The 15,840-nt window shown below is 47.0% G+C and overlaps 1 protein-coding gene across 4 annotated transcripts in view; it reads left to right on the forward strand.

Moving 5' to 3' along the window:
- ABCC1 (ATP binding cassette subfamily C member 1 (ABCC1 blood group)) overlaps positions 1-15,840 on the forward strand; it is a gene marked incomplete at its 5' end in the record, with an annotated part of 134,780 nt that overhangs the window by 135 nt on the left and 118,805 nt on the right. The window lies entirely within an intron of this gene.

A 15,840-nucleotide genomic window follows, 5' to 3' on the forward strand; every position in this document is an offset into this window, starting at 1 on the left:
CGGGTGGGGGGAAGCGCCGGGTAGGGCGGGCCGGGCCCGCAGCCCCGGGGACCCCTGCCGCCCCGAGCGCCGGGCTCCCCACCCTACAGCTGGCCTGGGGGCTCCGCTCCCCATCCCGCCCGCGGCCGGCCCCTTCGGGAGTGCTGCTGATGGGGGAAAACTTGGGTGACTCGGCTCCGGGGAAGCAGGGCGTTGGGGAGGGGTTGCCTATGCCCGGCTCTGGGGCTTTTGGGGAAAGGTGAGGGGCCAGAGCCTGGGAGAGGGGGCTGAAGAGAGGGGCCCTTTCCGCTCTGGGGTTCCCTTTTCGATTAAAAATAACCTGCCGGGGAAGGAGGCGCCAGAGGTGGGGGGTGTCTCGCTGCTTAAGTTCCCCCATCTCCTTTGTGGGTTGGAGCCCCCTTTTCGCAAACACCCCGTTACCAAAGGGCTGAGCTGGGGAAGGGCTCAGGCTGTGGAAAGGGGCTTCCAGCGACTGGGTTGAGGTTTTCCCCCTCCCCACTTATTTTGCATGAACATTAGTCTCCTGTGGTTACAAATTTTTTTGTCATCTTTTACTTTCCTTTTGCTTATACTTTGAGGGGAGTTTGGGGGAACAGGGGGAGAATTAGGGAAGTTTGAGGAACAGTCAGGAAAGAAGGTAGGGCTGCTCACCCCTGCTCTGACTTGCCTGACTCTGGGGTCAGGTTTGGGGAGCAGCTGAGGATGCCCAGTATCCTGGTACCAATGGGCGTGCCATTCCACCCCTGAAACGTGAGGCTCGTCTCTGTGGGGACCCCCACCTCCAGGTTTCTTCTGAATGTCCGTTGCTGAGCCTGCTGAGTCTTCGGAGTGCATTCTCTGTGGTTTAATCCCCAGTGTCTTGGGCTTTAGTTTCCCAGTAATGCTATTTGCCTCTTTGTTACAGGAAGCACTCGTGTCCCACCATCTTGATTTTTGGTAAACACGGAATGCAGTTCTGGACAGGATAGTTTTCCCACTTTTGTTTAGGAATCAGGAGAGGGAAACACCCTTGGTTCTTTGGAGCCAGTGATTAGCATCCAAAAATACCTTCTTGTTCTGTTTTGTGGTCCTCTCCTTGCAGGCTGCATTTGGAGTGTTGAAAAGTCATCCTTGAGGGCCCCGTGGGAAAGGCTTTATTTTGGGGAGGTATCACTTGGTAGAATAACAAAACACTTCTGGGTATGTCTCACATTTTCAGGCCAGTGGGATCAGAGATTTACTCTGGGGCTGGAAATAGTCCAGAGCTTTGCACTCAAGGTCCAGGACTAATTGGAGAGCAGACTTATTTGCAAAGTAGGGTTGTACTTAGCAAAGAGAGGAAAATCTGAGGAGTCCTTGCTCCCCATACCTGGTGTAACAACAGCAAGATGATTTCTGCAAGAATCAGATGGGATCTGGTCTAGTGTTGGCTGTGAATACTGGAGTATTTCCTTGTTTATTTTCTTCTCATAAATTGCAGAGGGGAAAAAATAGGTGACCGTAAATTAGATTCTGCACCAGGGTGTATTTTATTGATGGCAACTGGCCTGTTGATGTCTAGTTGATGTCTAGTCAGGTTTTCCAAAGTCGACTGGGCTTGGGGGTGTCCTCCGTTATTTAGCTGAAGAAGCTCATCCGGGGAAACAGTTGTGTTTTTTCTCCTGCAAGGACTTTTGCTACAGAAGTTGCCAGGTGGTTAGCTTTCCCTTCTGCCAGGCCCTGCATCTTTCCCCAGTCTTTGGCCTTGCAGACTTTCCTCTGCGCTTCCTCCCTCTGGATTTGTGGACTTGCTGGATGTCCCAATTTCTGGAGGTGCCCTGGAACCAGAGTTTGAGAGTAGCCAGCTGGGGCATGAGAACTTCCAGGTAGCAGGAGAAACCAAATGTAATTGAAAGCAGGTGACTTCTTTGTTTTCCAGGGCACACACTCAAGGCCAGGAGAGACTGTGTGACCTTGGGCAAGCCAGTGTGCCTCTCTGTGCCTCAGTTTCCTCATCTGTAAAGTGGGGGTGGGGGCCCCCAGAGTCTCAACCTCATGCGGTTGTTTTGAAAAGTAAATGAGTCCATCTGTGCAAGTGGCTCAGCCTGTGCCCTGCACAGAGTTAAGCAATGGTTATTGTTATTCTTTCCAAAGATGAAGTTGTGTGTTTCAAATTGCTTGTCCATCCTTTGGACCCACTTTTTCTTCACCTGGGGCATGGGATTGGGCCACCCACCCAGTCATGCCTGCCTCCTCCCTTGACCAAGGTCATGTGTTTAGAAATCAAGGCGACTAGCCCACCTGAGACTCTAGTCAGAGCTTTGTTCCTGGGCCAGTGCGTGCCTCTGAGCCCCAGGAAATGGCCAGAAAAACCAGCACGTGGAAATAGCCCGTGGTGAGTGTTTGGCTGACTTCCCACCTTCACCCAGGCAAATGCTCTGGGATGGAAAAAGAGGAACTTGGTTATCTAAATGGAAAATAGGGGCTGAGTTCCCCAGCGCTGGGTTTGCCTTTGTTTTTTTTTTTGAGGGTGGTTGTAGGGGGGTGGGTAGGAAGGACTGTTTTGTGGCTGATGTTTAAATGATGGTTGGGAAAATGGGCACGGGCCTCCCCTTGCAAGTTAATTAAAAAAAAAAATTTGTTTATTAATGTGTTGCATGTCCAGTGTAGAAAAATCAGAAAATGTCGAAAAGTAAGTGACAAGTCAGTAAGCAGTGGAGTATGGCGGCTCTGAGCAGTGCTCACATCCCTGGGGTTCAAATCCTGGCTCTGAAGCTTGGGCGAGTTACTTCCCCCTCCATGCCTCAGTTTCCACGTGTGTATAATGAGGATGGTAACACGGTATCAAGAGAATCCTTGGCAGGTGCTTAGAATGTTGCTGCTTGGTATACAGTTAGCACTTAGTACATGTGAGCGGTGCAGCAACTGGAATTTTCTAGTTAATTTTTGCTACTGTACCTGCTGCTGCTGGGGATGAACAGAAGTGGCGGATCTGTGTCATGGTTCATGGAGTCCTGCTAATATGTGGTCCTGGTGCTGATATTTGCCACGGAGCTGCCCTGAACCGTCTTCCACCTGAGTAACCCCCTGAATATTCAATTTAGCTGCTAAAGGGTGGGAGAAAAGGAGTATTTTAGAAACCATTTGAAATTCTTCTTGGGGTAAGGTCTGACCTTGGGGTCAGTCTAATTCCTGGCGTAATTAGCTCCCTTAGGCTTTACAACAATGTAGAATGAGCGGATTTATTTTTCCCCCATCCTTCAAATTTTCTATGGGTGTTTAGACGCATCACTGTGCCTTCCTCCACCTTCCTCTACGCCCCTCCTTCCAGCCTCCTCTCTCCCTTGCGGATTAGAGCCAAAGGGCCCCTGGAACTGATGGGGTCTTCCCCTCTGTCCACCCCACTTCATGCATGTTGAATCTGAGGCCCAGAATGGCAGCGTGACAAGGCGGATGGCTTTAGGAGGAGAAAAGCCATTTGAGAGGCTAGGGCAGGACAAGGGCTAGTTCAGGGTTCCTGGGTTCCCCTCCAGCCTTGCAGAACGAAGCCCCAGTGACCCAACAACAAAGGAGCAGTGATCTCCCAGCTGGACCGGCTCTGTTTGTGATAGTCTTGGAGGAGCCTCACGTTTGGAACGCAGTGGTGGATGGAAAATCTCTTTCCATTCGTGTTCTCAACTTTTTGGAACTAATGTCTCCACCTGGGTGTCTCATGGGTGGCTCCAGTTTACCGCGTCCCACGTGGAACTTCGAGCCCGCTCACCCCAGCCCTCCCCGTCTCATTTGATGGCAGCCCTGTCCCCAGAGGCTCAGGCCCAAACCCTGCGTCATCCCTGACTCCCCACCTTTGCCTCCCGTTGCACAGCTAGATCTGTCAGCAAATCCTGTTGCCTTTTCCTTCAGAATGCCTGCTTCTCACTGCCTCTCCAGCTACTGCTCTGGCCAGAGCCACCACGGGCTCAATCCTGCATTTGGATGTTCCCGCCTCAGTGCGTTCCCTGCTGCCCTCCTTGGCCCCCACAGTCTGGTCTCAACCCCGCAGCCAGAGGGCTCCTGTTAAAGACAGAGGTCACATCCTCTCCCCCTTCTGCTCAAGACCCTGCAGGGATGCCCCACTTCCCTCAGGGAAAAAGCCAGAGGGCTTAGAGAGGCTTACAAGGCCTGACAGCGTCTGGTCCCCTCACCTCTCTGACCACATCACCTGGTACTTTCTGCCTCCCTCACACTGCCTCAGGGCCTTTGCAATTGCTGTTTCCCCTGCCCAGAATGCTCCTGCACCTTCAAATCCTTGTTCAGACAGCCTTTCCCTGACTCCCTGCCGCTTCCTTGTATTCCCAGTACTCTGGCTCCTCCCAACCCCCCCACCCCAACCCAGTACGTACTGCCATCTACACCAAATCTTTTTTTTTTTTTTTTTTTTTTTTTGCGGGCCTCTCACTGTTGTGGCCTCTCCCGTTGCGGAGCACAGGCTCCGGACGTGCAGGCTCAGCAGCCATGGCTCACGGGCCCAGCTGCTCCGCGGCATGTGGGATCCTCCCGGACCGGGGCACGAACCCGTGTCCCCTGCATCGGCAGGTGGACTCTCAGCCACTGCGCCACCAGGGAAGCCCTACACCAAATCTTTTACTTATTTATTTTGTTTACTCCCTGTAAACTTTCACCAAAAGGTCAACTTCACAGGGGCAGGGGTTTGCCTCTGCTGTGTAATCCCAGCACCTGGAACAGTGCCTGGAACATAGTAGGTGTTCAGTAAATATTTATTGAAGGAATGAATGACATGAAGCTTTGGAGTGGCTTGTGAGCTGGGTTGAAACCTCTTTCCAGAGCCCTCTAAGGATGAAATAGTCCCTTACCTCTTTGGAATGGATTCTCAGGTTGAACAAGCCTTCCAGCTTCCACACCCAACTGCTTATATTTTGTCTTGCAAAGGTCAGAACTGAGTCTGGTCCATCTCTTTTTCCAGGACTCAGAGCCTGGCACACTGTAGGCACAATTAACATTTGACTTTGCGTGTCTGAGGTACAAGTTCCTTGGGGGGAGTTAGATCTAGCCCACTAGTGTGCTGCTTTGGCTTTATTTTAATGTTGAATTACTGTGATTGCTAATATTTATAGATGGGAAGAATTCACAGAAAAATCTGCATTTCTGACTTTTGAAAAATCAGAAGATCTGATTGCACAAGGGCCCGTGTTTGTACGTGGTGGTGGTCAGCTGGGACTGCCCCCTCCAGAAGAGGCCTGCTGGCCCCAGATTGCCGCAGTCCCTGCTCCTCCTTATTGCAGCTTTAATTCGTAGGCCTGGTGTCCGTTGCCTTTTTTCTTCGCGCTTTCTTATTACCTGGTCTGCTTCCCTCACTGATGGACCCCACCTGGCACCCATAGGCATTTGAGTCGGCATCTCCTGCTTTGAAGCCCGGCCTTTTGGTGAGGTGACTGGGGCCGCTCTGGCTCACTGGTTTGGTGCTGCTCTAGCTTGGTCATGTTGGCAGGAGGGGGATGGATAAACAAATTAGCAATGCCTGGGGAATTTGAAGCAAGCGTCTAGTTTGTGATGTCGGCTCCAGATTTTCATGGTGGGATAAGGTCTAGATTTCATCAGATCTTAATGGTCAGTAAAACTCTAGCCCATAAAAACTTACCTGAACGTTTTGCCAAAAGAAATAAAGGGCTAATGAAATGGATTGAGATAATGACAAGGACTTGAACATCCTGAGGCGAGTGTTTCCCCCAACCTGGCGTGGTAACTGAGACAGCGTCTCTTCCGGTGGAGATGTGGAACCCCTGCTTCCCTCTTGAAGGCTGAGCAGTGAGGAAGCCAGCGTGGGGGAGGGGTGGTAGGTGTGGAGCAGTTTCTCGTCCTGGGCACTCTTGACCTTTTGGTCCAGATAACTCCGTTGTGGGTCTGCCCTGTGCGCTGTGGGCTGTTTGGCAGCATCCCTGGCCTCTACCCACTAAATGCCAGTAGCACCTCCCTGCTGTTGTGACAACAAAAATGTCTTCAGATGTTGTCAGACGTCTCCTGGGTGGCAAAGTCCCACAGCCGTTGTTGGGGAGGAATCCGGAGAAGAAATCTGGGGCAAGACTTTTGCCTCAGCCCTCCTGCATTTCCTTAAGTTTTTTTTTTTTTTTTTTTTTTTTTTTTGCGGTATGCTGGCCTCTCATGTGGGATCTTCCTGGACCGGGGCACGAACCCGTGTTCCCTGCATCAGCAGGCGGACTCTCAACCCCTGTGCCACCAGAGAAGCCCTCCTTAAGTTTTTAGCCTGTTGAACCTCTCCCATAATTGGCTTATTGGGGTTGCTGTGGAGAAGCTTAATGAGATGTTAAGGAGGTTAAACTCCAATTAGCTAGAGAAGCGATTGCAGCCGTTTCCATGCTGTTTGCCGCTTTCCACCCAGGGCTTTTCTCCATTTGGGTTGGAAGTGGGGTTTCTGACGGCTCAGTCCCAGGGTGAAGTGCTGGTCCTTAGACGTCAGCTTTGAAGCACTGCTCCTTCATCTTAAACTGCCCCAGGATAGGTGGACAATTACAAAGTTGAGATTCTACTTAAGTTTCCCTTTGATTTAATTGTGGGGTTTCATCTCCTGGAGGAGGTTGCCAAGTTCTGGAAAATGGGTTCTAGGTGACCCAGGGAGGGCGGTATCCGGTACCCTCGGGGAATAATTCAGGTTTTATGAGGCTTTTTCCTTCCCTCTCAGTGAGTTGTCTCTCTGAGAACCTCCGTTTACCTTTTATTGGCCTCTTGGGTAACTATTTTTTTTTACATCTTTATTGGAGTATAATTGCTTTACAATGGTGTGTTAGTTTCTGCTTTATAACAAAGTGAATCAGTTATACATATAGGTATGTTCCCATATCTCTTCCCTCTTGTGTCTCCCTCCCTCCCACCCTCCCTATCCCACCTCTCTAGGTGGTCACAAAGCACCCAGCTGATCTCCCTGCGCTATGTGGCTGCTTCCCACTAGCTATCTATTTTACATTTGGTAGTGTATATATGTCCATGCCATTCTCACTTTGTCACAGCTTACCCTTCCCCCTCCCCATATCCTCAAGTCCATTCTCTAGTAGGTCTGTGTCTTTATTCCTGTCTTACCCCTAGGTTCTTCATGATATTTTTTTTTCTTAGATTCCATATATATGTGTTAGCATACAGTATTTGTCTTTCTCTTTCTGACTTCTCTCTGTATGACAGACTCTAGGTCCATCCACCTCATTACAAATAGCTCAATTTCGTTTCTTTTTATGGCTGAGTAATATTCCATTGTATATATGTGCCACATCTTCTTTATCCATTCATCCGATGATGGACACTTAGGTTATTTCCATCTCCTGGCTATTGTAAATAGAGCTGCAGTGAACATTTTGGTACATGACTCTTTTTGAATTATGGTTTTCTCAGGGTATATGCCCAGTAGTGGGATTGCTGGATACTTGCTTGGGGATACCTTCCTCTCTGGAGAGCAGTTATCAAGTGCCTGCGTTTCCCCGGCACGGACAACTTGAGAGTGGTTTTCACAACACTGGAGTCGTTCTCCTGTTCTTCCCGCAACCTTTTCTCACTCGTTCATTTATTCAGTCTTTTATTATTAATTGATCACCTACTGTGTGCTGACACTGTTCTAGACACAGGGAATACAGCCATGAACAAGGCAGACGAGGCCCATGTTCTCATGGAGCTTACGCTGGGGGTGACCAAAATGATTTTGGGTGGCGGCAAGTGCTGCAAAGACGTGAACTGGGAAGAACTGGGGTGCAAGCTATGATAGGGGCATGTCCAGGGAAGGCTTTTTGGAGGAGGTGACCTTTGACCTTTGACCTGAATGGCAAAGCTGGCTGTGCAAGGGCTGGGGGAAGGGAGTCTCAGATAGAGGGAACAGCAAATGCAAAGACCCTGAGGTGCAGAGCCTGTCTCATGAAAATCTTGCCTGGAGCATTCTGCAAAAATCCATAAAGCACTAATAAAATGGCTTGTGGTAATAATAAGGGCTTGGAAATTCCAAGGAAGAAGCTCACTGCAGCTTGGCGAGAAGATGGAGCGTTACTTGCTCCCCGATAGTCATGGGCTTTTGATCCATTTAGGTTTGAATGAGTCTCAGGTTTATATTTTTCAATGAGTTTCATCTGTTTCAGAACCTTAGCTGCACCGTTCAGGGTCAGATCAAGTTGGGATTCCCCACTTGATTCCCCTCCAAAGCCTTTTCAGGACCCATTAAGATGATGAGGTGCTTTTCTTGCATGATTAAGATGACTTTCTATAGATTGCTAGAAAACTCTTCTTTTAAAACTAGATGTTGGAGTGAAGTAAGTCAGAAAGAGAAAAACAAATACTGTATGCTAACACATATATGGAATCTAAAAAAAAAAAAGGTTCTGAAGAACTAGGGACAAGACAGGAATAAAGACGCTGACATAGAGAATGGACTTGAGGACACGGGGAGGGGGAAGGGTAAGCTGGGACGAAGTGAGAGAGTGGCATGGACATATATACACTACCAAATGTAAAACAGATAGCTAGTGGGAAGCAGCTGCATAGCACAGGGAGATCAGCTCGGTGCTTTGTGACCACCTAGAGAGGTGGGATAGGGAGGATGGGAGGGAGACGCAAGAGGGAGGAGATATGGGGATATATGTATATGTATAGCTGATTCACTTTGTTATAAAGCAGAAACTAACACACCATTCTAAAGCAATTATACTCCAATAAAGATGTTAAAAACAAAACAAGACTAGATGTTGAATTGGCCTGGAAGATCTTGCATGGTAACTTTTTTGATTGTGCTATTACTTTCAAAAAATTATCTTTTTTAAAAAGTTATAACTTTTTAAAAAAGTTATAAAAATCCCAGAATAAAACTATATTCTAGAAGAATATAAAGGGAAAGTAAAAGTTTCAGTACTTCCTCTCCCTGTGCTCTGTTTGCAGAAGTTGCCATTCATGGTAGTTTCTTGGGTGTCCTTCTAGAAAATTTCAAGCATATGCAAATATGTATGAAGGGTGAGGGGGTGGGGAGAGATTGAAAATGAGTATCTTTTTTTCTTCCCCAAATAGTTTCTTATTCTAAATAATGTTCTGTATCTGGCTCCTTTCACTAAGAAACCAGTGTTGATTTTCTTTACATGTTAAGTCCATGCAAATTGAAAGAAAAAGGGAATAATACTTTACAAGCCACACTTTCTTCTGTTAAGGACTGTGCTGTGTATTCACCCAGTCCTCCCTCGGTTGCTGTCAGGGTCCTTGGTTCCAGGTTTCAGTGTGATGAACGGTGCTGCCACGAGCACTCATCTTGGTACTGTATGCAAATAGATGTAAATGACAAAGCAGAGTAAATCCCTACCCCCCCAGAAATTGCTGGGGTGGGGGATATGTGCATTTTGAAATCTGACAGTTCTAATTGTCAGGTGGAGCTGTAGTTTATACTCCCAGTAATGGACTCACCAACATTTATTAAGCACCTGCTGTTTGTGGCATTTGAGAGCATTGATCAGGCTGGGAATTGACCAGGCTCATGTTGCTTCCCTGTGTATGAGAGGATTTCGCCCAGCGGAGTTAAACCTTACGTTCCAGTGGATTTGGTCCAGAGAATGATTGGTTTTGTTCTAGTTTTAAAAAGATATGTTTAAATTTTAAACGTTCTTTGACGTCTTTGTTGTTTAAAAAGTGCTTTTACATCAACAATTTAACAACAGGTAAAAGTTTTACTCATAATCTAATGCTAATACAACTAATACATGTGAATACAACTAATGCATGCTAATACAACTAATACATGCTAATACAAGCTAATACAACTCGGATTTAATTTTTACATGTAAACTTTCTAGTTTCATTGTAGAGTTTTTTTGTTCCCAAAGTGATACTCCTTGTGAGAAAACAACGTAGAGATATTTAAATAAAGCATTAACTCTCTCTCTAATCAATAACCAAGCTATACTTCCTGTCCTTTCTCTGTAATCATGGAAATGTTTATAAACATAAATAATATGCTTAAAAATAAAATGGGTTATGTTATAATCATCACTTTTTATTTTTGCTTAACATATGATACATGGCAATACATAGAATCTCACTAGTAATTCCTTACTGAATTGTATAATATAGATTTGCTATAATTAATTCACCCATTTCCCAGCTAATAACATCGCTTGTGTTATTCCCCATTTTTTGTTTCTGTAAACAATGCTCCAGTGAACATTCTTGTACATGGGTTAAAATTATGTAAATTTTAGTTTTTAATGGGTATTGGCTGGTGGTTTTCCAGAAAAGTTGTAGCAAGTACATTCCTAGTGACAGGGACTGAGAATTCCCATTTCTCTGCATCCTTCCTGGCACTGGACATAGCCGAATTCTGTTAATTTGATGGACAAAAAAGATATCTTTTTTCACCCATGTTTCCCTTAGAAGTTAGAAGCTGAGCATTCTACAACGTATCTCCTGGTGATTTGCGTGTTCTTTTCTGTGCATGTCTTTCTTTCAGTGTCCTTTTTGTGCATCCTCACTCTGGTTTGCTTTTTCCTGTTGATTTGCGGGGCCTCTCAGTATATTGGGAATCTTGCCCCTTTGTCTATCATGTGTGTTGCACATAATTTTCCATTGGCCATTGTTTGTTGGTGTGTTAACATCCGATTCTTGTCCAGATTTCTATGTGGTTCTGCAGGTTGCACTTGTAGAGTGTGTACTATTTTCTATCCCACATTTTCATTTATTCTTGTAAGAATTTTCCCATGTTCCTGCACAGCTTTTGTAATTATACCTTTAAATGTCCAAGCAGTAGTTCCTAGTATTGGTAGACTGTAATTTATATAATTATTGCCTGTGGTTTGACATTTAGGTTGCTGTTTCCCCCCTTCTTTTTTTTTTTTTCTTTCACAGAGAACATGTAATGAATATCATATGGGTAGTGCCTGTTGACTTACTTTCTTAGAACATACTCTTAGGAGTGGAGTGAATATCTCAAATCATTGAAAAGGTTTTGTCCTACCTACAGCCTGGATTGTGTTTAAAAAAGTGGTGGCTCAATTCTAGCAGGGTCTCTCTAAGGGTGCCCATCATTATTGTTGTTGTTTTTATGATTGTTAATAGCAGATGACAGGTGCATATTAATGGCAGTGCCTTCTGCAGTCCCTCTAATCAGCTTTATAAGGCTGGAGACCAGTGGCCCAGGGGAAAGCTGGAGCTGCAGGGTGCTGGGGAAGGTGACCTGCTAGTTATAATTTAGATTATCCAGGAGCCCTATGCTAAGGCGTCTTCCTCAAAAACAGTTTCACTCACTCAGGGTCGAGGAGCAAAGACACGTGGTACTTTAGGCTCTGAGGACTGCAGTTGTAGTGTAATGGGGCTCTCCCTTCTTTTACTTTTGTCCACTGAGATCCTTGTGGTCTAGGTGGACCACTTCACACTTGGTGCTGGGGTCAGGGCTGGCCCACTTCCAGCTCATTTGCATATCTGGTGGGGAGGGGTTAGAGAAATGGCCCACCCCCTCAGTCAGACCCTTTTTATTCCCAAAGAGGATATTAGTTGGGGGGGGTGGGGGGGCCCAAGCATTGACAGCTGAAGGCATGGGGATACTTGGGCGAGGAGAAGGTATAGCTCCAGAGAAAGCCAGGGACGTATATGGCTGGGGTCACGAGGCCAGGTTCAGGGGCCTGGGTGCGAAAATCGGTCCTGCCAGTTCCCAGTGTGCGACCTTGGGCCAGTCACTTCACTTCTGGGAGCCTCAGTGTCCTCATCTGTAAAGTGGGGATCATGATCATTCCGTGTATCTCACAGAGTTGGAAAGAAATGAGGCAAGATATAAAGGATGCTTAGCTAAGCGTGGCAGGCACTCGCTGTGGTTCTGCAGGAGGCTGGACAGGAGGGGACAGTGATGGACAGTTGGGGGCAGTGGAGTGGGGATTTCTGGTGTGGCACTTCTCTTCTGGTTTATCACCTCCTTGTAACCTCTGGGCCCATGCAGGCCTTGACAAAATCAGGATGGAGCCCAGAGCAATTTCAGGGATTCAGACTACCGGTCCCCAGCATCTGAGGATTTGGGCTAATTTGCCCAGTTGTTATGCGGTGTCTGTAGGGTGCCCGGGTCTGGATGAGGCATGCCAGGGTGTTGGGTGTCAGCTCTGAAATTGGGCTGATGGGTGGGCAAATTCATTCTGTAGATTTTCTTTGTAGTTGAGGATTAAGAAGACTTGCTTAAGTACTTAAATCCATGGCACAGGAGTGAAGGTGGGCTATGACAGCTGAGACTGCTGCCAGATGCATACTTGGGAAGTTCCAGGTTTTCAGTTACTGTAAAGATGGTCACGATTGAATTACTTAAAGGGACTTCTTTTCTCTTATGCTCTTCTTTGTCTGACATTACAAGAGGTCCAGTATAAAATGAAACAGTACAGGAACCAGTATAGTAGAATGTGAAAATCTTCCATAATTATGCTCTTCTAGAGATAACCTCTTATTGGCATTTTAATTTTCAGTCTCTTTTCTCCGCACGTCCCGAATATAAGATATTTTTTTAAAAGCAGGAACGGGATTTTCTGAAAAACATTCTTTTTTTTTTTTTTTTTTTTTTTTGGTACGCGGGCCTCTCAGTGTTGTGGCTTCTCCCGTTGCGGAGCACAGGCTCCAGACGCGCAGGCTCAGCGGCCATGGCTCACGGGCCCAGCCGCTCCTCGACATGTGGGATCTTCCCAGACCGGGGCACGAACCCGTGTCCCCTGCATCGGCAGGCGGACTCTCAACCACTGCGCCACCAGGGAAGCCCTGAAAACATTCCTTATGTTTCAGTAACTGTGCATCTTGGATTCGACCCATTTTTAACTAACATATTTACTCGGAGGTGAAATGTCAACATGAGCCTAATTAAGTAATTTGCTAATAATTGTTTCCTCTCCAGGCGGTTGGATAGCCTTGTTTTTTTAACTTCTATGTAAGGGAGATCTGGGAAAGATGTGAAGCAAGGTTGGGTGGGTGTCAGAGGGGCATGTTTTCCACCCTCTTAGATGCCCCTTGCAAGAGACAGAGCCTCCGAGGATCGGTGCGCCAAGACTGTGCGCTGTGCGCAGAGGACAGAGCTCTCACCCCTCGGCCCCGTAGCCTGGGCCCATTCAGGCGACATTCTCTGGGTGCTCTTGATTATCCTTGCACTGAACTTGATGCCGGGAGTCAAAGATGTGCAGAGCAGAGCTCCCTGCCACCTTTGAGTTCCAGTCTTATCTGGGGATTGAACAAATGAGTGGAAAATCATAGCTGTGCAGTGCTACGAAAGGGAGCTCTGTGATGTAGTAGGGGGTTTGATCTGATCCAACGAGGGAAAGGAGAGACTTCCTGAGCCTATATGATGTTATAGGTTTGGCTGTATGTGGCATAGACCCTAAACACAGTGGCTTAAGATAGAAGCTAAATTCTCTCTGGTGTAAAAATCCCAGTTTGGTTGTGGCAGCTCTGTCCCTGGGGGTGTCAGGGGCCCAGGCCCCTCCTGTCTTGTTGCTTTGCTGTCCCCGGGTGCTGCCCACATTGTTGACCCAAGAATGTGTACCCCTGGGACTTCCCTGGTGGGCCAGTGGTTAAGGATCTGCCTTCCAATGCAGGGGATGCGGGTTTGATCCCTGGTCGGGGAACTAAGATCCCACATGTCGCGGGGCAACTAAGCCGGTGCACCACAACTACTAAGCCCGTGCACTCTGGAGCCTGCACGCCGCAACTAAGACCCGACACAGCCAAAAATAAAATAAATAAATATTTAAAAAAAAAAAAAAAGAATGTCCACATTCCAGCCAGAGCGAAGGGGGCAGAAGGGTACAACCCAGAAGTCACCCACATCACTCTGTTCACATCCCACTGGCCAGTACCTAGTCATGTGACCACATCTAGCTACAAGGGAGTCCGGGAAATGTAGTTTCTTTTCTGGACAGGCATGTGCCCAGCTGAAGGCATGTGCCCTAATTACTAGGGGTTCAGGAAGAGTGGGTATTGGAGTACAACTAGCAGTTTGCTACAGAGACAAAAGCAGAAGATAAGAGGGTTCTAGGCAGTGGAAGAAGCATGTACAAAAGCCCCAGCTTAACAAGGAAGGCCAGTGTGGAGCTTGGAGAGAGGTGGGGCTGGCGTGAGGAGACAGACATGGACCTCTAGACTTGGATCCTCCAGAAAGTCTTGGTTGCTTGATTTTCTGTCTTTAGCACCAAGGCAGGGGTATTTTACACACAATCCTTACAGGCAGCTTCCTTTCTAGGTGTTGCAAAGAACCAATGACTGAATCAATTCTAGTCTTATTTATTTATTGGCTGTGGTGCACGGGATCTTCGTTGCTGAGCTCTGGCTTCTCTCTGGTTGTGGCGCTCAGGCTCCAGAGTACGTGGGCTCTGTAGCTGCTTCATGTGGGCTCAGTAATTGTGGCACATGGGCTTAGTTGCCCCACTGCACGTGGGATCTTAGTTCCCCGACCAGGGATCGAACTGGCGTCCACTGCATTGCAAGATGGATTCTTAACCACTGGACCACCCGCGAAGTCCCCAATTTTAGTCTTTAGTCCTATTTTACTGGGTGACTTTGGTAAGAATTTATTTTTGTAAATAAAATAACATGCATTGAGCATTAATTCTATGTCAAGTAGTGCCTTCTTTGTAAATACTTTATTTTAGGCTCATGGTAATGCTGGGTATGTGCTCTTATGATCCCTTATTTAGATGTGGAAACTGAGGGCACAGTTAAACTTGCCCATGTTCACACAGCTGGCAAGGGTTGTAGACAGTGTTCAAAGCTTCCAGTTTGACCTCACTGTCTCACCCTCAGTCCCTTGTGTGTAGTCTTCTTGATTTTGACATTTATATCTCACTTCATACCTATTAGGATTGCATTTGGCTCTAAGGAACAGAAAGCATAACTCCAGTGGCCTAGACCTAAAAGTATTTATTTTTTTACGCATCAGGAGGTCTAGTACCTCTGGCGGTTGCTGGCATTGGATTAGTGACCCAGTGGTGTCAGGGCTGACACCATTTTCTTTGTCTTTCCCTCAGGCCCCAGAATGGCTGCCATCACATGTAGGTTCAATGTAGGGAGAGAGAAGGACCACACCAGCCTCATTTATCTCTTTTTATTCAGGGGAGTAAAAATCTTCCCTCAAAGCCCCTCTCCTGGTGCTATAGACTTCTGCTCATGTCTCCTTGGCTGGAGCTGGATCATATGACCACTTCTAGCTACTAGGGAGGCAGGGAAAGTGAGCATTTGGTTTTATGCTTCTTTAGCGGGAGACAGCGAGAGAGAAGGGAGCTGGGAAAGGCTGTTGAGGAAGCTAACCTGTAGTGTCTGCCACCTACTTATTTAGTACTTTTCTTTAAATAAGTTCACTTTTTTTTTAAACCTAAATAAATTTATCCCCAAAGGAAGTTTCATGTCACTTTTGAATTTCTGTGAGGTTGCAGGTTGGTCATATTCTTGTATTTACCTAATAGCTGTTAAATATATGTCACCACTAAATGAAAAAATAGGATATTCTGCAAACTGCCTAGATCAGTGCTTCTCTCCTCCAGGCAGTTTTGGCCCAGGGGACATTTGTCAACATCTGGAAACATTTTTGGATGTCACAACTGGAAGGAGGGTGCTCCTGGCATCCAGTGGGTAGAGGCCAGGGATGCTGCTAACATTGTACAATGCATAGGGAAGCCCCCCAATAACAAAGAATTATCGGGGCCCAAATGTCAAGAGTGTGAAGATTGAGAAACCCTTGCCCAGACTCAGTCCACATGCTGCCATGTTTTGGGCAAGGCCATGATTTGCTAGTCACTTATCACTGTCTGTGTGATTCTGTTTTCTCCCGGGTGACAGTATATCGGTAACACTTTACATCTGTAGCCTGCTTGTACGTTTCAGGCCTCTTCCCACAGCTAATCAGAT

The sequence above is a fragment of the Hyperoodon ampullatus genome, assembly GCF_949752795.1.
Source record: "Hyperoodon ampullatus genome assembly, chromosome: 14".
Lineage (NCBI taxonomy): Eukaryota > Metazoa > Chordata > Mammalia > Artiodactyla > Ziphiidae > Hyperoodon > Hyperoodon ampullatus.